The sequence below is a fragment of the Chaetodon auriga genome, chromosome 3 (genome assembly GCF_051107435.1).
Source record: "Chaetodon auriga isolate fChaAug3 chromosome 3, fChaAug3.hap1, whole genome shotgun sequence".
Taxonomy (NCBI): domain Eukaryota; kingdom Metazoa; phylum Chordata; class Actinopteri; order Chaetodontiformes; family Chaetodontidae; genus Chaetodon; species Chaetodon auriga.
The window spans coordinates 14408676-14435890 of record NC_135076.1 but is presented as its reverse complement, the minus strand read 5'-3'; the positions used below and the strand labels follow the sequence as shown (position 1 = coordinate 14435890).

General features: G+C 43.3%; 1 protein-coding gene across 9 annotated transcripts in view; it reads right to left on the bottom strand.

Moving 5' to 3' along the window:
* Positions 1-27215, bottom strand: part of ptprsa (protein tyrosine phosphatase receptor type Sa) — a 228216-nt gene that overhangs the window by 171350 nt on the left and 29651 nt on the right. For all 9 annotated transcript variants that reach the window (XM_076725431.1, XM_076725441.1, XM_076725484.1 and 6 more), the window contains exon 2: positions 15662-15767. The gene's annotated coding sequence lies outside the window, so the exon portion shown is untranslated. The remainder of the gene's footprint in view (positions 1-15661; positions 15768-27215) is intronic.

Genomic DNA, 27215 nt, shown 5'->3' with positions numbered 1-27215 from the left:
CAGTAGAAGGTCTTGTCCTGCTCGTCGTCGAAAGCAGATTACAGATTATTTCCTCAGAAAGAGGTGAGTAATTTTTGTCAAACCTGCAGGTACCAAGGGAAGGGGCAGGAGGCTGGGGAGGTGACAGTGTATCAGTGCATTCCCCAGGGCTTTACCAGAAAGTCTGGCAGGGATTAGTGTGCTTATGGGGCTCCCTCATCTCCACACACAATAATTTAACGATTGCAAATACCCTGATTAAACATCTAAGGTGATGCAGTAAAAAAAAAAAAAAAAACGCTAAAAAAAAAAAAAAAAAAAGGCCCAAAACATAAAACTCAGGCACTAAAGTCACATTTAAGATTGGACCAAACACTCAGCACACATAGCAGAAGTGCAAAATATACAGTCCATTCCTTGAAAAAAATAGACAAATTAAATCTAAAAAAAAAACATTTGTGTGTGTGCGTCCATCTGGATTTGTTAGCAAGAGAGATAGAGACACACAGCAGACAGGGAAGAGATGGATCTTCTGTCTGCCCCCAGCATTTTACATATGAAGGGTTTAAAGTTAGGTAATCAGAGAACATAGGAAAAGGGGGACAGAGAGACAGAAAAACAAACAAGAAAATAGAGAAAGTGTGGTGCAGGAGAAAAACAAGTTAAGTGAGGGAGATATAGGGATGAAGAAAACTCAAGAGCAAACAAATATCGGAGGAGACCGAGTCAGCCAAGATGCAAGGTGGACTTTAACTCAGCCAGTGACAGATCAATCCCGCTAAGTTCACACACCTTATCGCGGCCTCATCTGATCTGGCCCCTGCCTCTCAACTTATAGCAACTCTGCCCAAAACCATTGCTGGCTTGTTTTGGAGCACTGACTCTTTGAGTTCAAGGGAGTTGTTGAGTAATTATGACTTTTGGGTGCTGCCGGGAGGGTCACGGCCATTTCTCACCTCCAACGAGGTCTGCTGAGGACGGAGCAACCAATTTTAGATCCAAGGCAACCAGCATGGGTGTCTGAGTGAGTGGTCAATAATTCCTCTGCCAGCCACTCGTCTCATGTTTCTTCCCCTATGGCCAGGGTGAAAATGTAGGTCTACGGAGGGAAAAGGACACACCAGCCTCTGGAAATTTAACCTTGATGATGTTTTAAATTGTTGTGACTGCAAAGGTTTTCCTCTTTGACTGCTTGGCTATTTCTGTCTTGACAAATAATGCTACCTCGGGTGTAAAAGTTTGGACATTTTTATCCACAGTGTACAGTACAATACTGAGAGTGCACATTTGAAATGGGAAGTGCTAGTGACTTTGGGGGATCCTCAAATGAATGTTATGGTTAGTAACAAGCATTTCCTATTGAATCAGACTATTTTGCCTTCTGTCTTCAGTTATTAATTGCTTTTTTAAATTATAGCAATCAGGCGCAGCACACATTGTGTTGTGTTTTGAAGCAAAAAGCCTGATTGTGAAGGTAAACAGAAACATTTCATCACAGAATGGTCAGAACAATGTTTCTCTCACGCCGACAAAGGTCCAAAGGTGACCTGTTTTCACATTCAAAAACACATAGTATGTGCTGTATCTGCAATCCCATGCACCACAAAAATGCAGAGAAGTTGGAGCAGGGAAAGATATCCCATGGGGCTGACATTCAGCATGAAACAAAACAACAAACCAAATGCCACAAGCACAAAGATGAGCAAGCTGCCATTACACAGTTTAAACTGGGTTTTCATGTCAAATCTTCTTATTTTGTTGCTCTATATTCCGGTTTGGTAAAAGCAACTCTGTATGTGTTTACAGACTCTCAGACACAAAGGGATGTTTCAAGCTTGAGGGCTGCAATAATTTGTTTTCATGACTGGAGAAACTGTACTACTCCTGCAGTATAGGTCACAGTTCAATGCCAAAAAGTTCACTCCTGTCCTTACTGTTGCCACAAGTTGCTATTGAAAATGTAGGAATCCAACAGTAGTTGACACACAAACAGAACCCATTGTTTTGTTAAGACACATGAGTTCCAGTATTCTAGCTGACACCAGGCGAAGTTCTCCGAACTACATCATTTACATCATTTTCAGGATCTTTCCATCATGTACATATTGGCTTTTATGCATTTGAGTTGTTAGATGTTACTTTCATTGAGCGTTTCATCCGCATGACTGTGTGGCAATAAAAGAAATGTGAATGACAAGGGATGGCTAAACCACAAATCAAAGAGGAGAGGAGGGGGCCCTTTACAAGACACACTGCCTCCTGTTTTCACAGCCAGACTAATTGCACCTCACGTCGCTGGAAGAGCACTGATTTAGGACTCTGAGCATATTAAAATGAATAAACACAATTAGCTGTGAGTGCAACAGCGTCTCTGCAACGCGCACATTTCTCTCTAAGATGACAGTCACTTCAGAGCAGCTGTTATTAACTGTGTCGTTGCATCAAGTGCAATGTGACTAATTGCAAAGCACTTGATGCCACCAAAATGCTCCTAATTTGGATTGTAATAAGATGAACAGGGTGCTTGGTGGTAAAAGAAAGTGGGCGACTGTGCCATTGAAAGCCTAAAAGCCTCGAACAAAGGGCATGTACATGGAGTGAATGTGCACCGATTGCTTATTTATGTTTTGGTCTTATTATGACTGTTTAACTTTTGGTACTCTTTGGTTAGACCTGGCATGAATTCAATTAGAAGAAAAGCAGAAATTGAGAGATAAAAGTTAAAAATTGATTTTTGGAGCCCTCATTATTTATTCTTGCATCATTCAATATATCTTCAGATGCGTTTTAATTTAGCAAAATGTGTGACTTCTGCAGAACTGAAAATGTAATACCGGATGTCAGTTTCAGTTTCAGTGCAGCATCTGGAAAGCTAAAAATAAAACACCTCTTAGAGCATCAACAGCTTGCTTCATTTCTTTGTGTCCACTAAAGCCTATTATCACCCAAGGGTCTAAGTTAGTTACATGTCAGAATGGAAAACTGCGCTCGATGTCAAGCACCCCAAAGAACTAAAACTACATAAAACAGCCGGAAAGATGTCAACTTCTGACCTCTCTTTCAAAATACCAAAAGTAAAATACATAACTTTGAATAGCTTGCAGTCTGCGAGGCTTGTAGCTATCTAGAATCTCCCTCTCGTCTCCCCTTTGATCCCGTTAAAAATGAAAGAATACACCCCACCGTTGAGGTAGGGGAAATAAAGGAAAACAGCTCAGAAAGTAATAATTGCAAAGGAAATGAATTTCAAAACCCTGAGGAGAACACTTCCCAAGACCTCCGTACTTGAGCATGGCGGGTGTGGGGTGGGGGGAAGCATCATATCCGGGGCACAATTCAATTAGCTTTTCTTCCAATTGTAGGGAAAGGAGCTCCGGGGAGAAATCAAAAGTTTTGTCCAATAAAAGAAGTTCTCAAGGATGCAGCGTTCTCACTGCCCCCTCCTCCTCCTCCTCCTCCGCTATTCATTACCACTGCTTACAAGCTTGCCACTCACAAATGCATTGATCTGCAATTCCAGCAGACAAAAAAAATAAAGAAGTAATTAAAATGAAATAAAACAGCACCTTTCTGATGCCACTGTGACACACATGGCGGTCACGCTCAGCTTGGCAGCTTTTCCTTGGCATTTTCATTGCCTTTCGTCTTTCTTGCCCAGTTATTTGACAGTGATTATCACGGGTGATAAATTGTTCAATTAAAGCCACATTAAGAATCCAGAACACACTTGACGCACAGCCTCTTGGTATACGTGTTGTCCAATTACTCTGAAGGACAAGACTCCTTCTTGCTACTGACAATCAACATGTGACTCTCATCATAAGACAAATGGGTTTATTTATGCAACGTAGCAGGCTGATTGAATGCTGGAGTTTAAGACGGATGATTTGGAGTTACACAACACAGGTAAGCCCTGAATTTTCATTACAAATGGAAACGCTATGTTGTCACTAACAGGAATGCGTAACTGAATTCTTGGTCTTCAGTCTGAATTTTCCAGCGTGACTCCCCAGTGCTTTTCTATGGCTAAACCCTGACCTCCGAAAACTCAATTTCAAGCTACTTCCCTGCCATTTTCTTCATATCAAGAACAAAACAACAGTGTTTGGACCCGTCTGTTCAACAACCCCCAGTAAATGAAATGCATCACTAATCTTTTTTTGGCTTGCAGTTGCTGTTGGGGTGGGAGGGTGAAGAGGAGGAGGGGGCCGCATGTTGCCCGGGGAAGGTTTAGCCTTAAATGTTCTGATAAAATTAAGATCCATTGCAATTCAAATTGGACTCACTTGACTTACTATAGCCTGCCTCAACAAAAAAGAAAAAAAAAAAAAAATGAAGCAAAGCAAGTCCGTAGCCTGGAGCGGCATCTAAACTTTCCAACACAATCAGACAAAAGTTACTTCTCAAGGCAGAAAATTACCCCCAAGAACAGAGAAGCAATGCTGAAAAATTAAAAGGATACTGTGCAAACATCAGAGAAATAACTTAAACGAGCTTTTTATACATGGACAGAGCTCCAATCAATTACAATACACTCCACACAAAACTCACAACACACTGATGTGCAATACAAAACTACTGCAGCGTAGTTATCTATGCTGCAACACAGGGTGGAAAACTGGCCCACACATAATTTAGGGGAGTCTTTTTGTGGTTTATTGATACAGTGAATTCCTCTCCCTTTTTCATTATTAACAACAGCTCTTTAAACAGGTTCCTCCAGGCTGTTGCTTAGCACTAAAACTTACAGTTTACCTTGAATCACATCAGCAGAATCTAAACACCAAGGGACCGAAAGCTGCTCGCCTCAATGTTTTCACATGCAAAATGCATTTGGGTCAATATCTGAGCAGAACGGAGGCTCGGTGTTGGATCTGTTTGGGGGGGTCCTGCATATGATAGTTAGGGAACCTCTGCGTTTAGGACAAAACCATGGACTGCAATCTGGACTCCGTAAAGCAAACGTTAAGAAGCAAAGTTTCCTCTAAAGCACATTCAGCAGGAATAACGTTACCTTTCCTTACCCCCCAGAAGAGTGGGGTCTATTTTACATGAACAAGACCCCAGTGGTTAAAACGGTCCAGATAGATAGAAAAAATGCATATTTCCTGCACTTCTACCATATTTATGTGCCTTGTTATACCTTTAACGCGCTTTCTAAACGCTTATCAAGAATTTCAAGAGTTGAGAAGAGGAAAAGTTGCCAGCACTTACTTCAACGGCGTGAGAGAAGTATTTGAGACTACCCCCTAGTTGGTTTATGGGGGACAGCTTTAAAAATCCGTATTCTTTGTGGGTGAGCGCTCGTATTCCCTCAGAAAAAAACAGTAACTTCGCATCCCCGAGGAAATAAAGCCCGTTATATCCCACTTTCTTCAGCGGCGGAGCAGTCACTTGTTAACGGAGGGAGCGAGCATAAAATACTCCTCTTATTCCCCGTGCGTTTGTATTCCTTTTCCCCCAGATCAGACGCTCGGAGCCGGAGCGTCCTCAGTGAAAGGGAAATAAAATAGTCTATAATAATCCGTGCGCGACACCGCCGCGCGCGGACCTCCAAATGGATCGCTCTTTATTGGTGTCTCTCGTTATCTCCGCGTCCCAGGTTTTCGTTCCTTTCTTCCCCAAATCCACCTCGTACGGATTGGGGGTGGGGAGACAGGAGTCAAATACCCCCCCCCCCCCCCCCCCCCCCACCACCTTCTTTCCCTCCCCTCTGCTGCAGGGAAAAAAAATACGGAGTCCTGTGCTGCGTTCAATGGCGCCTCATAAACTTCGTCTCTTGACAACTCCTGGATCGTAAATACAGCCGCGTGGTGCGTTCAAGCACGTTTAGTCCGAAATCATAACACAATGGGGCCTGTAACGAAACGAGCGACGGTGGCGGATCTTTTTATATCATGAATCTGTGCTGCGATGGCAGAATGAAGAGGAGGCAAACACACAGCGCAGCGGTGCAGAGGCGTCAAAAAGCTGCAAAGTTATAAATGCTTGGACGGATATTTCACAGTTTCTTTATTTTATTTTATTTATTTATTTATTTTTTACACAAAGTTACTTGTCTCTTGCAAAACAGTTCAAAGTGTGACCACTTTCCACTGTTGATACTAGTGTTGTATGTATTTTAGTTTATGAGCTCTCTATGCTGCAGGTCAGCTAAAATGCAATGTTGGAACAAACAGGAATTGCTGTTTTTGTTGGAAAAATAACTCTACGCACTCTAACATGGCACGTCCCATCTGTCCTTGCTCCAATTTCAATTTCAAAACTAATAGAATTAATGTGAACTGTTTTAATTTAAGCAATAACAACAAAACAGCCAAACAATCAGCTGTAATAAAGCTGATTGCAGTGATTGCTCACATGCCACAGTGAAGAAAAAAATGGATTTTCAACAACTTTTGGTTTGAGTCTTCACTCTTCACCCCACTTCTTTCACTTTTAAGTGAGGAGGGATTTGAACATGATGAAGCCCAAACACACTGGCTTTGAGCTGAAACAGCAATTCTGATTGGCTGGTAGAATTTGAATTTGAATAGTGACAGCTGGTGTCCAGTTTGTCCAGCAGGGAGGCGAGACACAGACTGGAGACACATCAATCAACTGACCCACAGTCAGTTACCACCAGCCAGCATGCAGCCAAATGTTACTGCATCTGTGCTAGAGACCAGTTAAGTTTTCTTTACTTTTGTTTGAGATTATGTACTAATCCAAAATCCATTCTGGCTCAGAAGGTATTGAAAATGACTGTCTGATTCTTGGATTTGAAAGCCATTGTGGTCTCTGAACAGAAAAATAAACTTGTCCAGATCAGCTGAAAAATGCTGGTAGCTGTCTGTGTCAAAGCACCATCCTGGAGCATTAAGGCCCTGGGTGTATGATGGAAAATGGAAGGAAATGAGATTGAATTAGGCAGTCTTTGAAAGGGGGCTACAATTTGTGAGGCATAGTGCATCAAATGATAAGCCTCTCCCAGCCTGTTGGAGGGAGTGTAGCAATATATTTTGTGTGAACTTTTCAAGGTATGCAGGCAGTAATGGATGGGAACAGGCCCTTTTAAAAAGACCCATTTTGGCAGAAAGCCATCCTGAGCCACAAGCAATCCACCACTGCCCTCTCTCTGCTCTTTGTTTAAAACCCACCGTGACATGTAACACTCCATAAAGAGGTGTAACAGTGTGTGTGTGTGTGTGTGTGTGGGGGGGGGGGGGGGGGGGGGGGGGGGGGTCCTAATCAATTTAACTGGTGAGTAAAAACATGTGTTTATGTTACGTAGATTTCTCCCTTGGCCTCTTATTCACACTACAGCCCCTTATTTAATCAGGCCGGTAAATCTTAGCGGCTACCCAGAGCACTCACCGCCATTCCCCTGGTGGCGTGAGCCTTAACATGGTAAATTTCACTCGGGTAGGGAAATGCGCTCAGTGGCCGAGGCTAGTGCTTTGGAAGGATAAAAAGAGCACTTACCGCCTGACATGTGCAATCCATAACAGAATAATGAGACTCCTCCACACTAGGAGCTCTCTTCCCCTGCTCTCCCTCTCCACTTTCTGTTTTCCTTTGGAGTGTTCATAAACGCCATGTAAATTCAGAGAGCGGAAGATGCGGTGCTCCGGGGAGAGCTTTTAATCGTTTGCGTCTTGTTACCAAATCGTGTAACAAAATGTACTGTGTGAAGATGCTCCAAACGACCAATGAACCTTGTTGAAACTACTGGCCTCCTTCTGTCAGCTGTTATGCCTCCAAGTGAAGGTGATCCTCGCCGCAACGTCTGCTCGTCACTGTTGTCCAGCAGAAAACACTGGCACGTGAGGAAAAAAGCAGATCCTTGGAGAAGTATGTATGTCAAATTATACACAAGTACTACTGCATTATGTATGCAATACAGTTAGTTGACCTGATTTTAATGACTTGGAGTTATGAAACTCAACTTTAGCATGATATGAATGCCCAACGACACAGCAAAGAAAAACAAATTGCAGCTTACAATACAATTTTGAACACAGCAGCTTTCACCGTTCTTATGTAGTGACAGATTATACTGTATTCAGAAAGGAGGGTTATGATCTTCTTCATATTCAATAAACATATATATTTGTTTTATATCAATTAGCCACACTATTCGAAGAGCATTTTCTTTGGCTTTCTCCAATTTAAAAGGCTTAAAATATACCTAATCCTGCTTTTTCATAAGCATACATATGCATAAAAAAGATTTATGCCACCATTAAAAGGTCAACAAACTGTATTTTGTGAACAAAAAAGTGAGTGAGTTAAGTTCTGGTGGGTTTTCCTTCAACATATAACTGTTTCCATTTACAGAAACAGGAAGTGCACAAACCAAAAGTCAACAAAAGAGCAGAATGTTACAAACCTGTCAACACTGCCAAAGTTTGTTCAGATTTACATGCATGCTTGCAATTCTTTCTTGCCCTCTGCCCTGTTTTTAACTCCATGTGAGACGGTTAAAAAAAGACTGTGGCTTCTCTCCTTATTGTCTCCCTGCTCCCCTCTGTTCATCTGTCACCCCAAGGGGTTGAAGCACAATCACCTCTGATAGCAGCAGACCATCGCTCACTCTGTCCCCAGAGGCGACAGCCCACTTACTGCCAGCTCGCGCTCAAACGGAGGACATTTCATCACCCCACTGAAAACACAATTAAAAACGTGCACCCTGCAGTCGACGGCCCTCGAGAGCCCCTGTCGCAAGTTTAGTTACTCTGAGCAGGCCTCACCCTCTCAGATATTTACTCCCCTCGTGGTTGAGTGTTTGTCAGCGAAGTTGGAAAGTGCTATGTGACATTTTAGTGCAAACAAGACACTGGAAGGAAGAAAGAAAGAAAGGAAGAAAGAAACAAAGAAAGAAAGGGAGAAAGAAAGCGGACCAGGTCTCAGTGCTGAACACCCTTCTCTCTGAAATTTGCTGCCTTTAGTGGACATGGAGCTTCAACAGTTAGCTGATAAGTGACTGTGCTCTGGGCCTATATTTTCTTTCTCCCTGGAAGCCAAAATGTGGGATAGTGTGCTGGGGTTTTTGTGGTGATGGGTAATTTGCTTAACACACACACACACACACACATACTGTACACACAAACATACACACACACACACACACACAGCAGGAGCACAGGCAGAGTGACGGCTATTAGAGTGCAACGATGCTCCCTCTTATCTCCCTCCACGATAGAGATCTACAAAGAGCTTGAGAGAGATTATGAATTCATTACCTTGATACACAAGTGAGCACTGCGATAGACAGGAGTTTGAGAATGGAGATGGGAGCTCAGTGGGTGTACTGGGAGGGGCAGGGATGGGAATGCATTACATGCTGCTGGATCGAGAATAAATCTGTCAGCTCTCTCTGTACGTTTTGAACGTTTGAGCTCTTGAGAAGCCTTGTTACACACGATTCTCTGTGAATCACACGTGTGTAGAGCTCAGGCAACATGGGGTTTACTGTCTTGCTGAGCTTCAGCTTCAACACAAGAGGATGCGTGGGCAGCTGCAGAGTCCAAATCTTACCCTCTGACACACTTTTTGATGAACAGCAATTGAAACAATGTTTGGACTGTATATTTCACACTATTTCAAAGTGACCTGTGGGTTTTTTTAGGGCTTTCTTGGAGTGCAGGAAAGAGTGAGGGGGGGTGAGAGAGAGGAGACAACATGCAGCAAAGGCACCCTGGCTGCTGCAGTAAGGCCACAACCTCAATGGACGCATGCTCTACCAGGTGAGCGACTGGCGTTGTGTTTTCAATCACTCACTCCTCAGAGTCAGCCTGACCACTTAGTATGCCTTTGAAGCTCGGAGCAATGCGAGCAAAATCCCATTATTGTGCATCCAGTCTGTCATTGAATGCGTCCTGGCAGGATGCATGATAAGAGTCCCACTTAACAAGTCTAACAATGGCCTTTGTGGAGACGGCATCAGATAAATGTCTAAATTATGGAGTGTGATTTGTTAGCATAATGCAATCGAGTCAGTATAACTTTTCTGCTAGCAAAGGCTCACTTACTGCGGCCTCTCGTTCTCCTTCAACTCTCATGCATTTCTTTTCACCGGCTCGCTCTCAATAAGGCTTTCTCTCTGAGAGTGTGTTTTCCCTCCAGCTCTGTTGAACTCAGCTGACATTTTGGAGGCAGGTGAAAGAGCGCAGCTAAATAAACCAAAGAATTTCAGAAGAAAGAGCGAGGGCAGAGGCAGACAAAAAACACAGACATAGGAGGAGTGTTTTGTGTTTAACTGTATGTCCTGCGAATCCTGTTAAACTGACAAGTGTTGTTTTATATGGAGGCTGTTGGCTGCTTGCACGGTACATTACATTTTCAAAGTTGGCATTACTGGACTGAGCAGGCGGTTAGTTTAACTGTGAATGCTGTAAACGAGAAAAGGTTTCATAGGATCTCCAGTGGTGTGTATCATGTGTTGGTTAGTGCAGTGTTTGCCTTTTATGACGCGCTGCATATCAAACAGTCATGTCAATAACTGATGTATGTAGAAGAACATCTGTATCTGTAAAATCTGCGAGCAAATTAGGTTTTATTGATCTATTTGATGGGTGAAGGGGGTATTATTCAGAGAAAACATAACGAAAATAATTTCATCAGTCTCTATCTTATGTCTAACTGCTGAATAAGATGTTTTTCCACCATTGCAAGACACTGGTATAAATTTTTGATCAAAAATGGACTAAATGGAAACATTTAGCAAAAACGGTGTTTGATGATGATGTAAAAATATAATTTCAGTAGCAGCCACAACATCTTATTGCCTTATTATGTTCGATACCATCTGTGCTGGCTTGTTTTTAGTGTGATAATAAGCACCTTTACTGACAGATAAGTACTGTAATGGTATAGCACCATATCAATCCATCTTTCAACAAAGTTCGAAACACATCTTTGATTGTTTAGAGGAATTAGCTGAAACAACCCAGTGTATAATTTATGTTTGGTGTAGGGGTGTTTTTATGCAGTAATATATCATTACTCTGCGTACATGCTGTGTGTATGTGTCGTGTCCTGTGAATATGTCTTTTGTGCGCACGTGTGCCTCTGAGTGATTTTTAATGTGTTGCGTGTGCATGTGTGTCTTTCACGGTGTGTACGTTCAAGCACGTGTGCCTTTCAATGTGTGTCATTGTATACGGCGCACTGTATGTGTGTGCATTTGAGTGCCTTTAACGCATTCGGGTCACTGTGCACGTGGTGTGCAGACAGAAGCGTGCCTTTCAGTGAGTGTTTGTGCACATGGCGTGAGTGTGCGTGTGCATTCCTTCGCCGCGGAGAGGCTGGTGAGGCCAGAGAGGCCGGGAGTGATGAGTGATGCCAGAGGTGGTTTTCTACCAACCTCTCCGCTGGCTTGCTGGCTCACTAATGGCCTCCTCAGTGGGCTGGCTGACCGACTTGCTGGCTCTCAGTGGCTCCGTCTTCCTTATTTGGTAGTGGAGGGTGGGGGGTGGTGGCGGTGGGTAGTGGATGGGGGAGCGGTGGTGCTCTGTTTACACGCAGGGTCAGGAGGTCAGAGCGCCAGAGTGCCATGGAGCAAACACAGATCACTTAAAGACAGTAAGAGAGCGAGCGAGTCATTGCTTCACAGCCGTCAACTGGCTGGATCAGGGCAGATTCACCGTGAAAGAGTCTGATGGAGTGTGTGTGTGTGTGTGTGTGTGTGTGTGTGTGTGTGTGTGTGAGAGAGAGAGAGAGAGAGAGAGAGAGGAGGGTCAATAACAGTACATACTTTGGTGAAGCCTCAGAAAAAAGATAGCTTCTACAGGTAATTTCCACACACGTACACTCTGTTCTCTCTTTACCCTCTCTCACTCTGAGGCCCTGGACAGTTGAGGGGAGTCAGTAGAAAGGAAATTAAAGGCAACCATCCTTATAGTTTTGCTCTTGTCCGCTTGACTGCCTGCATGCCTGCCTGCCTGCGTTCCCTGGGCAATGTTTATGCTGTGCCCTGCTCAGGACAGAATAGATTCGCCCACACAGCACTGTGCTCTCAACCAGAACCTAAGTAGGTCTGGCAAGGCCGAGCCACAGTCCCATTCACTCTCACTTCTCTGGATTAGGCCCTATGGCCTGGAGCAACACAGCGATGACTGCATTAATAGACCCAAGATAGCATCTCTCCACCCCACCCTAAAATATATATATCCAAGTCTTTTCTGTTAGGACACATCAGCAGGTTGTTTATTTTCATCCATCAGCTTCCCCAAAGTTTAGCAGGATAGTTTGCTAACTACTTTGCTGAAGTTTTGCGTGTCTCCAGGGGCAGGCAGGTGGTATAAAATGCCATGTAAATATGAGTTCCAATGCAACGTAACATGTTGTCGGGTTTGATGGTTGAGCCGCACTGAACAAGCAATGACAGAAATTAAACTTGGACGCGTTCCAAGCTCCAAAGAAGCGAAATGGAAAATTGTGTCTTAATGATACAAAACATAAAACAAAAAGGGGACCTTTAAAATGCATCACACTGCATGGCTCTCCACCATCACTGTGAAGAAAGTGTAATGAGCAAAACATCTTCCATTCCCAAATACCATGAAATTACATGCGCTGGCATAATCAAATTCATTACCTCCAAACTTGAGGTCAATTTACATTTCTTTAAATGCCGCTGCAAATAACTGGAGCGTGTATAATTGAATAATGCAAATTCATTGCCGTGTTCTTTGTCTTCTCTCTTTATGATGTATATTAGGGTTGTTGCTAGTACAGTAAGTGTGCAGTGAAGGCAGTGCTGTGATGAGGGTGGTGGCAGCTCGCAGGGCACATTATCCAGCCTGTCAGACTCCTGGTGCCACGCTACGGATAACACTGCTCTGCGAACACAGTGCCTCTTGACGCCAGCTGTAAAGATTAGCAGAGCTTTGTTTAATTGTGCTGCTAACATCCTAGGAGCCACTTAAAAGCCACTGCTCTCTTTTCCTTAGAAACTGTCTTTAAAGCTCAGCCAACAGTTGCTGCTGCTGTTCATTCAGGTGCAAAGGTCTTAGGGATTTGGCCAAGTCAGGTACACTCAGCAACAAATGCAGCGATGAGTTAAACTGCCATCCTGAAAAACACTCTTCTCCCTGGGATAAACACCAAACAAAGTCAATGATAGTTTGTTCAATTAGGTGCATTTTCGGCCCTAGAGTCTCACTCTTACAACTCTTACACAACTTGCAAATTACACCTGCTGAGGTGCAATGTAACACTGATGACCTTTTATCAGTGCGCCACTCAAGGTATTCTCACTGGAGGTGTAATGGTGGGGTTTGGTATGTAAAAGACACGAGGCAGCTCAACAAAATTGTTGTCCTGGTTTCTAGAATAACAGTCAGGAAATTATCACATTTTTCAGAGATGTGTGAACACGTGTTTTATCTGCAGGCTGTTACACTATCAACATGTCAGGCATGAAAGAATGTAAGGCTCCAGTGTTTTAATGTGCAGCGCTGGTGTTATTGTTGGCATAACTGGCTTTATAATGGGCAACATCCTTATTCCTTTGTGTCTAATTATGTCACTTTTCCTTTTTAATAAACAGTGTGTATTTCTATTTGTTATTAAATAGAATATATTTTTACTATTCCTTTAACATGCAATCATTTACTTTTAAGCTTTTCTGAAGCCAGATTGCAAGCATAATTGCCCCAGATGACACCTAAATACTTTGTAATGCATATGTCAAGAAGCTCAGCTAAGCTAAACTATAAGATTATAGTTGATTTAGATGAGTGAAAGTGTGAAATGTGCCACTTGTTGTGTACTGCTGGTATTTTAAACCAACATAACTGGCATGTGGCTTGAGATAGGAGCTATCTGACCTCTACAAGACATGCCACGACAAGCTGATCAGCATTAAGGAAAAAAGTGGTGCTTTATGTGTTAGTGTGAAACTTTGGATTCAGGTGAATGCATCAATGATATATTAACACATTTACAGAGAACAGATTTTGAATATCCTCTGAAATGTCTTTGCCCGTGTAGAAATGACACACAGTCACGCAGTAAAACCCATCAGTGGATCTAATATATATGGTCTTCCCTCTGTGCTCTTTCAGTTTCCAGCTTGTTGAGCCTGTGGTGGGGGGTCCAGATGTGCTATCTCGCCTCTCTGCCATTTCTGCAGTCAAATGAAGCAGGTCACTGAGGCTTCACTATCATTGTGGCCCAATATGCCAAATACAGCTGTTAATGTGAGGCTGGTGGCCTCCGGCGGCGAGGTGACGAGAAGCAGGCCACCCCCGGCATGCGGCGAGAGGACATCTGGACCTGCACCCGCTCTGACACCCATTAGCTTACATTCATCCGCAGTTTCTGCATGTCTACCGCTCTGCTGGCAGCACATAATAATCAAGAGATGATATGGAAATGAGGATGGGGTGTGCAGTGTATGTAATGGCAGTGGAGTCAACTACAGTAGATATTTCAGCTCGAAATGAAGCCATCCACTGGACTGGGGCTGTAGAGAGGACGACATTTTGACATACAACCAAGAGACTGTATCTTGATCTGATGGTGTAATATGTGAATGAATGGGATTCATCCATACAGACAAACAACACACACATCCACTGTGGATAAGTCCAAAATGCTAACAAGGCTTCAGATCTCAAGATGCCAAATGTTGCACAAAAATAAATAATTCCAAAGACGATACGTGTGGAGACCTTTTAAAAATGAATTCAACACTTCATGGAATGCACCAACGTTGAGAGGAGTGAATGTGAATGAACTGGTAAAAAGTCAGTAGACTGAGTACATAACTCTTCTAAAGTGATACGTGACAGCTTCCAGGTCTGAAAACCAGCGATGAGGTTTGTTGAATGAAAGAGCTGCAGAAGTACAGGGGGAGCTCCTCAGTGCCAGCTTGCTGTGACAGGTAGATGATAGCTCTCTTTCAGCCTCAGCTCTGCTGTCAATATGGATGAGTTTAGCACCAGGAGCGCAGAAATACGTGGAGGAAGATGACAGTTTAAGATGTGTCATGTTGTGGTGATCATTAGGAAGGAAAAATAAGGACGCTGGACGCGCATCGCCATCATTCAACCAAACTTCAGTAAATGTTTATGCTGCTTTATGGACCTACAGTTGTTGACATGACTGCACAAAAATGTACAGAGTGTATGAATTCAGTAGTGACTAAGCCGAAGAATCTTTTTTTGATTAATTGCTTACTGTGCACTGTGTGAGAGCCATCAGTGACAGCAAAAAATGTGTTTATAAGACAAACAGGAGTTCAGGAGTTGAAGACGGATAAGATGCTTTGTCAAGGTCCCGCTTTGTGAACGACAAAAAACTGGTGTGTTTGAACTTAAAAGGAAACAACATGGAAATTGTCGTTGCATTCAACAATACAGAAGCATAAGTAGGTTCGCTTCTGATGACTGTTAAGTGTCGTTTGCAGTGGTGCGAAACTTGAGATGGATATGGATAGAAAATATCCTATTCACACGGGCCACACTGTGACTATCAATGATCTGTAACCCGCGGCAAAGATAGAAACACTGAAAGATAGAGAAAGGAAGGAAGGAAAGACAAATGTAGGAGGATGGACTGATTAAGATTAAGAACGTATAAATTTGTGCCCCACATTGTAAAATCGGTAATTGTGCAGGGTGTAAGACTCATTCTGGAGAACCAAATGAGTCACCTAATATGCACTGTGCCAAAAAAATTGGGGCCCGCTTACCGCTGGGTTGTTTTTCAAAACCTCTTTAGCTTCATATCTTCAGCTGCTCCAGCGGCTTCTTCTTCTTCTTCTTTTCGTCGTCTTCTTGTTACCCGCTCGCTTGTACCTTTAAAGTAGATAGAAAACGGGGGAGAGGGAGAAAAAGGGGAAAAATGAAAGAGAAACATTAATGAAAGGGACTACTAAATGAACTGCCTCCTCAAGTGGTAGGTGGAGGAATTCGACAAATGCTGAGATGAGTTTCTCTCTCTCCCTCTCTCCTCCTTGCCCTTTGTGACCACGGGACGACAGTTCTCGGGCGAAGAGGAGGCTTGCCGCTGATTGCCTGAGAGTGGTGGAGAGCGAATCTGCATGAAATCCCTCCTGGCTTTTTCTCCTTCACATCTCTAATGAGCCTGGTCCACATCTGTGGGTGCATGTGTGTATGTGTGTGGGTGTGTGCATGAACATGCTCGATGCATGTTTGGATATTTACCCATACGCTGTATGGGTATATGAGGGATGTGTCCATATTATATGTGCTTGTACACACTGTATATCAACATGCATTTCTGTGTGATTATGCACGTAATTGTACATGCGCTTCCATGAATTTCTATGCATCTAGAGGCCATGTCTACTGCATTGTAGCCTCACTCGATTTCTTTCAGTCAATACCCTGAGTCAAGTCTGCCGCTGTGGGTGGCCATGAGTCCACCATAAGAAGCATCAATTGTGCAGCTAAGGAAGGTTATCGCCTGTGAAAGGTCAGAGGAGCTCATCATTACTCTTTGCCCTGAGTCTTCTTCCAGATAACGATATGAATATTATTGCTGGAATGTGCGACAGGGGCATGATCGATTGATATGGACACTGTGGCTCCTGTAAGAGTTTCTAAGTGTTTCCCCAAATGCACCACATGGCTTGTTGTGGTAGTGTTAAACAACAGAGTTTTGACTGAAAAAAGGGAGTTGAAAAAATTTCTGCAAGTTCTGCATACTGACATCAAGTTACTATGCAGATAGTGTAGTGCGCAAATAATGAGGACACATAATTCATACCAAGTGCAAATGCAATATCGGTAATATACAATTATCCACAAGGCATAATGTGGACTCACTGTATGTTTCCATGCTTTGAATCTTAAATTATTGTGACTGTTGCTACTGTCAAACGCTCCACTTCTTTAAGTAATTAAAAACTCTACATTTACATCATCTGGGTGTGACTGCGTGTTGACACTGAACTTCTCCTTGCATATTAAATTTAGAAGTATTCACCATATGTGAAGTTAAATTGCTGCTTTTTCAAAAAGTTCCATAAAAATTGACGTTAATAAGACAACTTCATGCTGTGCTGTAGGAGGAAAAAGGAAACGTTTGGCAGGAGAAAGTGCAACACATTTCTTTCTGTCCTCCGCCTGATGTTATTGACTCCTCTCCTCCTCCCCCTCTGTCTTTGGCTCATGAACCGGGCACTGCTTGGAGTCTCCCAGCATTCCCTATGGACATTATTACCTCAACAGTCGACGGTCAACATGCTCCTTTATTCTGACGGGCCAGTGGGGTCAGGTTGGCCTCAGTGTCAACTAACAGGCTGGCTGCAGAGGGATCCCCTGATACACGCACTACAGCACAGGGGAGAGTAGGGAGCGGATGTGTGTATGTGTGTGTTGGTGAGGGTATGAATGCCAGAAAGTGTGTAAAGCATTTTGCATGGGGTGGGCTTGAAAACAAGCAGCACTGGTTTGTGGAAAAAAAAAAAAAACTGTCTAGAAGTAAAGACGTGCAGTTGTTAATACACATGAGCATGCAAGTGTGTGAGTGTGTGTGTGTGTGTGTGTGTGTGTGTGTGTCAGTGAAAGAGAGAGAGGAAAAAAGGGGCCGATTCTGCAATACTTCCTCCTCCCACACGCCTGGCTGCCAAGACGAGCGCGGGGGAATTTGTTTAATGTACAGCATTTATTCACTGCACACACGCTGTTGCACTACCGCTTCCTCCGTCGCATGAGACACTCCCTTGGCTGGGCGAGTCGCCATTAATCAGCCGGAATGAAGGGTTAGCACGGAAGCTAAAACTCATCCTGAATCAACATCTAAGACAGTAGAAATCTCCTCACAATAACACGCAGGTGAGAGCATGATGCTCAAACTCAGTGTTCTGTGGGTTTTTTTTTTTTTTTTTGCCATGGAGCTGAGGTTAAGTTATGCTTTCGTCCACTCATGTGGAAAGAAGCTCCGGTTTGTTTTCTCATGACCCCGCAACATATTGGCATTGCATTTAGTCACCGTGCTGAGACAGATGGCCGAGCATCATGGTGCATGGCAAATTGGGGAATGAAAACATGCATGCTCAGAAATGGGACCATGTATTTTCTCTCCAGCAACGTTACCACATAGGGTACATTCAGAATAGAAGAACAGGGAACTCACTGAGCTTACACATGAAAAAAAAAATAAAAGCGAAAAAGTAAGAAAACACAACGCTGAAAAATGCACATTTCAATCTCAGGTGATGAAATGTCATCACAGTTTCTACCTTGATGTGACAAAAGTAAAGACATTTTTTTTCTCTTTGAATGAAAAAAATGTTGCCATGGCAGCGCCGGATGTCTTCCTGTCCTCACCTCACCCCCACCCACCTCCTCATGCTCCATTGTTCTCCAGGTATGAAAGGATGGATAGGCCCGAAAGCAATTAAAAAAACAGACTTTTACTACACTTATGGAGAACAGAAGAAACAGAGAGGAGGACAAGAGAGAAGGGGAAGAAGAGAAGGTGTGGGAGGAAAGGAGGGTGGAAATGTGAAGTTGAGGTAATCAATAGGAAGGGATGTCTCAGGGAGAGAAATGAGAGATGTCAGGGGTGAGAGGAGGATGGGTTCAGAGAGAGGAGAGCAGGCAGTGACAGGGGAGGAGCAGCTAAGTCAAGAGGAGAGACGAGGAGGAGGAGTCAGGAAGGGACAAGTTGAAGGAGCGGAAAGCTGTGAGGAAATGACAGGTGAACACAAGCCAAGGGAAAAGACAGAAGAGACGTCAGGGGAGAAAAGGAACTGTGAGGAGAAGTAAGGACGATCGGAGAGGAAGACAAGAGAGGAGGTAACATGGGAAGAGACGAAAGAATGAGCGAAGAGGAAGAGAGGGGGTGGAAATGACAAGTGAAAAGGAAGAGAGGAGGGAAGTCAAGGGAAATGAGGAAACAAGAGAGCTCAGATGTTGCTTCTAGAGGTCTTTAGGTGACTGACAGAGAATCTGAGCTAATGGCACTTGTCTGCAGTAAACAATCATGAATTCACAAACAAACTTTTGTTTGTTTGTTTTTCCTTTTAAAATGGCACAAAACTAAGCAAGTATGGTACTTCCTAAAAAGACAGGTACCTTTGATGCTATTGACAAAGTAACACTCAACACAGTGGATTTGTCACGTCCATTAGGGTGGAAAATTTCAAACTTTCATTGCCGTTTCTTCTGACACCATTTACCTTTGAATGGTTTCCCAACTTCATGTCATTCAGTAACGTTTCAGTTTGCTTTGCTGCTCAACATATTCTTAAAACCATGGATTATACAAATGCAGTCCTGGCTTCCCGTCACAAAAGTGTGCTGCAATGAGTCCATTCAAAAATGTACCAAGTCTTGCAACTAGTTGAGAAATTATTCAATGATTTGCCTTAAAGCATATTTCTTTGCTCACATTAAAGACCACATAATACGAGAAAAATTTAGTTTCATTCATACCACACATGCAAATAACAGGCAGATTCTTCCTCTGGCACATCATCAAGCATTATTATTTCTCTATCAGGAGTGTAAGCTTCCTGACCTTAACTGTGCAAAGAAAGATGCACAATAATAATAATAATAATAATAATAATAATAATAATAATAATAATAATAATAATAAAGCACTTGTTCTTTACAAAGACATAAAAACAAGAGAAATTACCAGATGAATAATAAATAAAAGTAGAACTGATACATAATAATGACAAGTGAGGTCTGAATTACTAAAACACAATAAAAACAAGTAAATGGAGAATAACAGATTTGAGAGAAAGCATTTGTCAAAAAGTGTGTTTATAAGAGAGATTTAAAAGAAGAAACAGACCTAGCTTGCCTGATCTCCTCTGGCAGGTCGTTCCAGAGTCGTTGACACTGACTGCAAAGGTTCAGTTTTCCGACCGCGACCCTGCTAGTGCAGGGTTTCACTTCCTTTACCGTATGACAAAAAAGACTGCCAGAGCGTTCTGATAAGAAGAAATGAAAGACAAATGTCATACGTGTCCTAGGTCTTTCAGCAGCCCCAATGTCAACAGCTGTGTGTGCTCTCCTGATATAGTGTCCTTGAACAAGTCACTACCTGATCATTCGCTGTAAGCTGTTCTGCTGTACAGCATTGGCTAAATGCCGAAAAATGCTAATGTAAAAGAAGGAGAATCGACCTCATGGAAATTACTGTTTCAATTCAAAGCCACGTAGCGAGGCACTGAGGCACCAGTCAAGGCCCCTTTGGGCTCTCTGAAAGAAATAATGAGACATTCATTGGATAATAACCTCCTTTAGTCATTCAAATGTATTCCAATCTACTCCAGGCAGCATTCTCACCCACAAAATGCTGCAAATGACCAAATGTCTCCATGTCTTGCTTGTTCCCTTCCTTTGTTTTGTACCATTAGATATCTACCCAGCTATACAGGGAATTAAACCAGCTCTTGTAGTTAAGTACTGCTGTCTAAGATCACTGTAATACATTTATTGTCTCAGAGTATAAACTAGGAAACACTGTGAAAGAGACCATTTTAAAAGGTACTGAGGAAATCGATCTTCTCATATTACATCAGTAAAAATTATTTTTCCCTCGTGATGTGACCGGAGCAGCAGAGGTTAAAAAACCCTCTTACAATAATAACAGTCTACATTTATTTCCAATGCTCATTCAGTCCAGCTGTGTGGATGAATACATACATATCCAGAAACACTCGTTACATACACCATGTGAGCTAACAGGATTTAAACAAGAGCCCTGAATTATCGCCCTGTCGTTCACTGCTTGTGCACTGTCAGATATTGTGAAACAGCCACCAGAAAAGGCCGTCAAATAACATTAAATAATGACGCTGACATGAAAGTGTATCATAGCTTTACTTTCAGAAGCGGTGGCGAGCGTCCCCAGCAGTCACAACGGTCATTAAGGCTTCCAGAATAATCCATGAGTGATGCAGCCAAGGAGAGAACGTAAAACACTCTTCTTCCTCGCTGTGATAACTTTTTTTTTTAACTCACCACTGTTCCCTCACACACAGCCACACACAGAAAAGGACCAATATGATACAGCTCATTCTTTAAATGTGCTGTCATGAATGAATGAACCATAAAAGCCACCAATGACTGAATGACAAAATGGCACCACTTGAACAGTCAGATGAAGCCAGTTATGTTTCATATTCCATGTCTGAAAATGGCTTTATTGTAAAAACGAGGAAGAGTTTGGCTCAATTAAACACCCTGTGCTTATCATATCCAACACCTTAGATTTTTCTCTAATATACTTTGTACCTCAAATTCACTGAAATTGCCAAGCGTTCCCCTCAAAACAAACTCCATGCTCAACCAGAGTGCCTTTGTCCTGCAACCTCATTATTCTCCACAGCTGCTAACTAATCCTGCACCTCTGCGCTCTGTCAGAGAACCTCCACGCACTCAAACGCCACAATTCACAGATGAAACACTCCAGCAATGAGCCACTCTGACTGAAGTTTCATTAGCAGGGCCTGTTTTGTGCAGATAAGTACAACAGCCTCCATTATGCTAACATGCTCTCAGCAGAGGCCGAGCCATGATGACTGCCATGCAACAGTGGTTAGAAAGTCTATCAGGTGACCTCCCCGGTGTACACCTGCACACACACAAGGAAGTTCAAAGGGCTCGCTGAAGTTTGGAGTGAGGTCATGCGTGTAAGTTTGTGTTTTTGTTGCGTGTGTGCGCTGGTCATTTGTGTGTGTCCAGCGGTGAGCGAATGTCTATCGGCATGCTGTACGCGGTGACTGATATTCAATTAGTCCACCTGCCACCTCGACACGGCCCGGCATTCCAGTGCTCAGTAAATCAGCTCGCCTGACAGCACACAGGTCGATATTAATATTAACGCCTCCATAAATAATGTTATTGTAGGCCCTCATGTTAATGGTTCATGATATGATGGGCATGATTAAGTACAGCGCGTGTTCTATTGTGAAGGTTCGGGGGTTTAACAGGGAGAGAGAGATATAGACGGACTAAATCCCCTTCGATGTCCTTGGATAGGGATGTCGGGTGACATCGTGTTGGAAAGGTGCCGAGGTGGTCACAGCTGTGTTCCCAAGCCTGACTGGCTAGGGGGTGGGGAGGTTATGAGTGTGTGTGTGTGTGTGGATTGGTGGGGGGTTAAGAATGGGAGGCTGTTGGGACGGGACACAGGCGGATTAATTATTATAAATCATCTCCCAGGCCACATGTTTATGGCTGCTACAACAACTGTTGTCTGGCTATCTGATTTCCATCTTGTCTACTGCAGTGTATGCGCTGTGTGTGTTTGTGACAGGAGAGGTCTAGGGTTGAGTAAAAGAATGGCTTTGCTGTTTCGTGACAATGGCCCATATTTCATTCTGTCAGCAAACATATCACTGTAATGTCTTTATGTGGCTGCTGCAAATCTCCGGATTAACCATTGGCTGGAGAGAGATGGCTGTCAACAAACTGAGACAATGGGGCGTTTGAAAAGTCCACTTGCTAACTCGACCTCGTGGCCAAAAGTAGGGCATCAATCATTCCAGTTAGAGAGGCCACAGCTTCAGAACCGGTGCGATATGGCACTTCCTGTCTCTGCAGCTGCCTACCAGTCCTCCATTGTGAAGGTTTGATTTTTAATTTTACTCATTCAGGGATGAAAATTACAGAGGATGCATGCCTTTACCAGCACTGTCCTGCTGTATATCCACAAAGCTACACATATTTCTTCCATGTAAGTTCTCAGTACACTCCTCTACCTGCAGGCCTTTGTGCAGCTTCACTGGTTCAAATGCAAAATTCAAGGGAAGCTCCTTGGTAGTTGCTGAGGGAGAGAGCAGCTTTACTCATTCGCATGCTGCTCCACACACATGTGACTGAACTTCCAGCATGCAAATTCAAACTGGTGATGTTACGGTCGCAAGTTCTAAGTTTCTGCAAAGACTCTCATAGCTGTGTCATAATTTGTGCTCTGAGTGGTAGCACACTCAGAAATTCATGCCTTAAGGGTTTAGCATTATTAACAAAGCATCTGAAAACACCGCACAGTCCAATCATGAAATAATCATAACGCTCTGATTCCCATTTCCCACGTCTAGATGCTCCTTCTTTACACTGTTAAAAAAAAAGGGATAACAAACATATTTTGTTATCCCCTTGTAGGCAACAGCTCGCAAATAATTAAATGAATGAATAAATCACAGCAGAGAAATATTAATCAGCTCTTATGCTTATCTGTGAGGGAGGAGGTGGCTGATGCACTGCATCGTGATTGGTGGGGACAGGATGAGATGGGTGTCCACACACACACACACACACACACACACACACACACACACACACACACACACACACACACACACACACATGCACGCACTCCGGGTCATCCAATGTATTATTACAGTTATCTGCCATTGTGGAGAATTCTGGGAACAATTTCCAAACTGACTTTGGCTTGTGTCATGACGTCACCTCCCATCACTGCACACACTTGCATGCACACACACACACACACACACACACACACACACACACACACACACACACACACAAACTCCACCAGCCCTGGACCAGGGGTTTTGCAAAGCCCGGATCATCCCCGCTAATCCACACTCATTAAGGATGAACTGCATGATAGCGTGCCACCACCATCAGCCTCCATGGCCCCCTCCAACCCACCACCGTGGATAAGTGGCAGCTTTGACGGTGATTTTAATAAATTACCGCAGATTGTTGCATGCATGTTTGTTGCAGCTGCTTGTGTACACAGAACACCTACCACACCTGTCAGCACTAATCAAGCCTGGTTTAATTAAGAGCGACAAAGCTTTTATTTCACGCCAACGAAGGTGACGTGTGTTTGACCAGGGGAAGTCAAGCACTCTTCACTACACTCTTCAGAGAAGTGTGTCTTCGGAAGAGGAACTGAAGATGAAACCAGCTGTGGGGTGACAGAGCTGGTGAATCACTTTACTCTGGTAAAATGTAAAAGGATTCAGAGTTTTAGCAAAACTTCAAATCAATTATTCAAATGCATCCATTGTTCCTCGGGATGGAAGAGAAACAGTGTCTGCACTCAACAGTTTTTTACCCGAGGATGGCAACATAAATAGACTGTTCATCCTCGGCGCTCCTCCACATCGCTGAGAAGGTCACTGCTGAGTGGAGTCTACCTACAAGCCCCTTGGGCTGAACAAAAAATGCCACATGGATACTTCCCTTCCAGCTCTCCATCTCCAAAATAACTCTCCCTCTGTGGGGTTCTTAAATAAATTACAGATATGCTATCCTCCCAAGATGTGATCTCTGTTCTCCAGCACAAATTAAAAATTTAAGCCCCTTTAGGTTGGTGCCCAGTGTAACTTGAAGCAGTGTGGTTGCAAGGGGCGATATCCAGCTAGAGTTGTGTCACAGCAGTACTTAGTAGTGATGCTTGTTGCTCTGGGCCCTGCATCCGGAGAGGAAGCAGGGCGGCCTTGATGCTAGAGAGAATATCATGTAACTAAAAGGTCACAGGCTTGATCTCACAGCACAACAGTGTTTCTACCCGCAGCTACGTGTCGTTTCAAAGCGTCAAGACACCAAACTCTGGTTCGCTCACTCTGTGAGAGTCACTGAGTGAAAAATCTTTAAATGTGAAATGTACAACTACAAAGACTCTACTTTGAGGATGATTGAAGTATGTGCCAGTTTTATTTTGAATCAGCCTGCCCTCCTACTCTTCAAAGTCACACATACTCATAAAGTTCAGTCAACGTAGTCATACGAAAAGGAGACATCTCAGAAATTTAGATTTGAGGTGCTCAACCTGGCATCTGCCAAGATGAGCTGGGATTTTTTAAAATCACAATGGACATCAACACCTTTACGGATGTTTGTGCTTTCAGACAGGTTGGACGTGATATAATTGAACTTGCACAATATTCCCCAACGTCCCCTGACACAGACAATAGGGCAAGATGTGAGCATTTCAGCTCACCAGCAGATTCCATGTTTAACTAAAGTGAGTGACATTAAACACAAGCACCCAATATCAAACTGAAGCTGCTGATCAACATTACAAATTTGTGTGATTGGAATCACTTAAATCAATTAACCAACAGAACAAATTCATTTGTCCTTCCAAAAACAAAGGCAGCATGCCAAGAGAAACACGATTACCACAAACCTCTAATGCTTGATTATTAAAAACAAATAGACTATTAAATACACTAGAGGATTGGCTGGGAGGCTTGCGCATCAGCAATCACATCCTATTTATTAAGTATTTTAGAGATGGGTATGGACCAAAAGGCTAATTATGTGGGAACTCTTCACAAAAAAACATGATTCAGTAGAACAGGAGACACTGTGTGAAGTAAATGTTCTCCAATCATGAAGCAGCAGTGGGCTAAATTAGTTGTGTCGGTTCGTGTGTAGAACCAACATTAGTATGAACACAGAGAGAGCGTTTTGTCATTTGACCTTCATTAACATCTTCTATTCATTGCACCAACTCTGGTGATAAATCAGAGAAGGGCTCCTATTGTATCTTCTAGTGGCACGAAGGAAAGAATTCTCCTCTACCCGACTTTCATTAGCTTTTGTCCCATTAAACAATAAGCAGAGCCTCAATCGAACGCAGGCTTTAGAAGGTATTTGTCTTGGGGAGGCTACAATCAAATTAAATAAATCCAGCAGCAGAAACACAAGCCTGATGTTAAGTCTACTTTAAACGCTTTGAAGTAAGGTGAGGCATGTCATGAAGAGCAACACCTTTAACCTTAAAGATAATCATAAACGATGCAAAGAGAGCCTGAAGGAGAAACACAGGGAAAATGGAGACTTCCCTCCATTGAAGCACTGCTGGATTAACCTAATCAGAAGATTAATCAGACTTGAAATACTGGAGGCTGCACCGGTGGCCTCTTTATCCGACTGTGCCTGGTAGCAGAATTTGGACAGAGCAGGGAGATGATGTTCCCACAACCTCTCTCTCTGGAGCTCTCTGCTCGCCAAAAGACCAGAGACAGAGAGGGAATTGGAAGCTCCCGAGTTTGCCCCAACTGTCTTTTTTAGAAGTGCATCCCTGCTAATGTCATTCAGACAAGATCTTAGAAGTTTAGAAGTGGAGTGCTACTGGCAGTACAGCCTGAACAATTTCAATTTGTTTGAACATTTAACATGGTCAAACATCAGGTAATAACAGTAATTTATACCCCTTTATCAACTTATCTGAGGAGCATGTTCAACCCAGTGGATACCTGCCCATGATGACATACTTGCATGCTAACTCTTAAAGGGCAGCATGCGGCTGCTCTGCTCTCTGCCTCTTCGACACAACAGGCACCGGAGTATTAGCCACTATTTAAGGGCAATCCTCCTTCCTTGCAGGGATTTAAAGACGCAATGAGCCGATTGCCCTCGAAACTGGTGGAAATTAGCTCTTGCTGTGCCATGTTTGCCCGACCCAGTAATAAAGGATCAAATTGAAGAGAAGGCCAGGCGCTTTATATTTTTTAAGCCCATCACCACATGTTCATGAGCAGCCCTTGAAAATTTGGCAGGCAGAAAAAAAGGTATTTGTGGTCATTCTGCATTGGATAAATAAATATATAAAACTTAGCAAGTACTTATCTGTCTCCATCTGTCTGCCTCAAATTATGCCACGACTAATCTCACTACCTAGGCTACGCAAAGGAAAAATAGGGCTGTAGCACATGCCCATGAGAAAAACAAGAGAAGCCTGCAGTGTGAACGGGGGGGGGGGGGCATCATTGATCCCAGCTCTCTGGTAGTCAGGTCATCGATAGCAGGACACAGCTGTGATACTTGGCACACCGTGCTGACTCCAACCACGACTTTGAAGCTGCAGGTAACAGCGAGCAGTTTTCTCCTTCCTTTTGTCACTTGACCAAGCAATGCAGAGAAGAGGAGGTTGGGGGAATCCTATACTGTCCTCACATAATTGTGTGGGAACATCATTTTTTAACCGTAGCTTTGCCTTCCCATCCCCAGGAGGCCCTTTTCTCAAACAGTAATCATTATATTATGGAAACTGCTGCCGGGCAGGGTTGAAAATGCAACTGGAGCCAATGAGCAGAGGCATGTAGTCCTTTGGGTGCACAGGCGCACCGAAATGGGAGAGCCATCGAGAGGATCGGGAATAACAAGAAAAAAAGTGGAAGTGAAAAAAGGGCCCATTTTTGATCTTTTGTACTCTCTTGAGAGTTATCGATCCTGGAATCTCATCAAGAGTTCTTTCGGAGGGTTAAGTAAAACACAGACATCAAAGATCAACTTGTTTTTCTTTGCACCCCTCCTCCACACTTG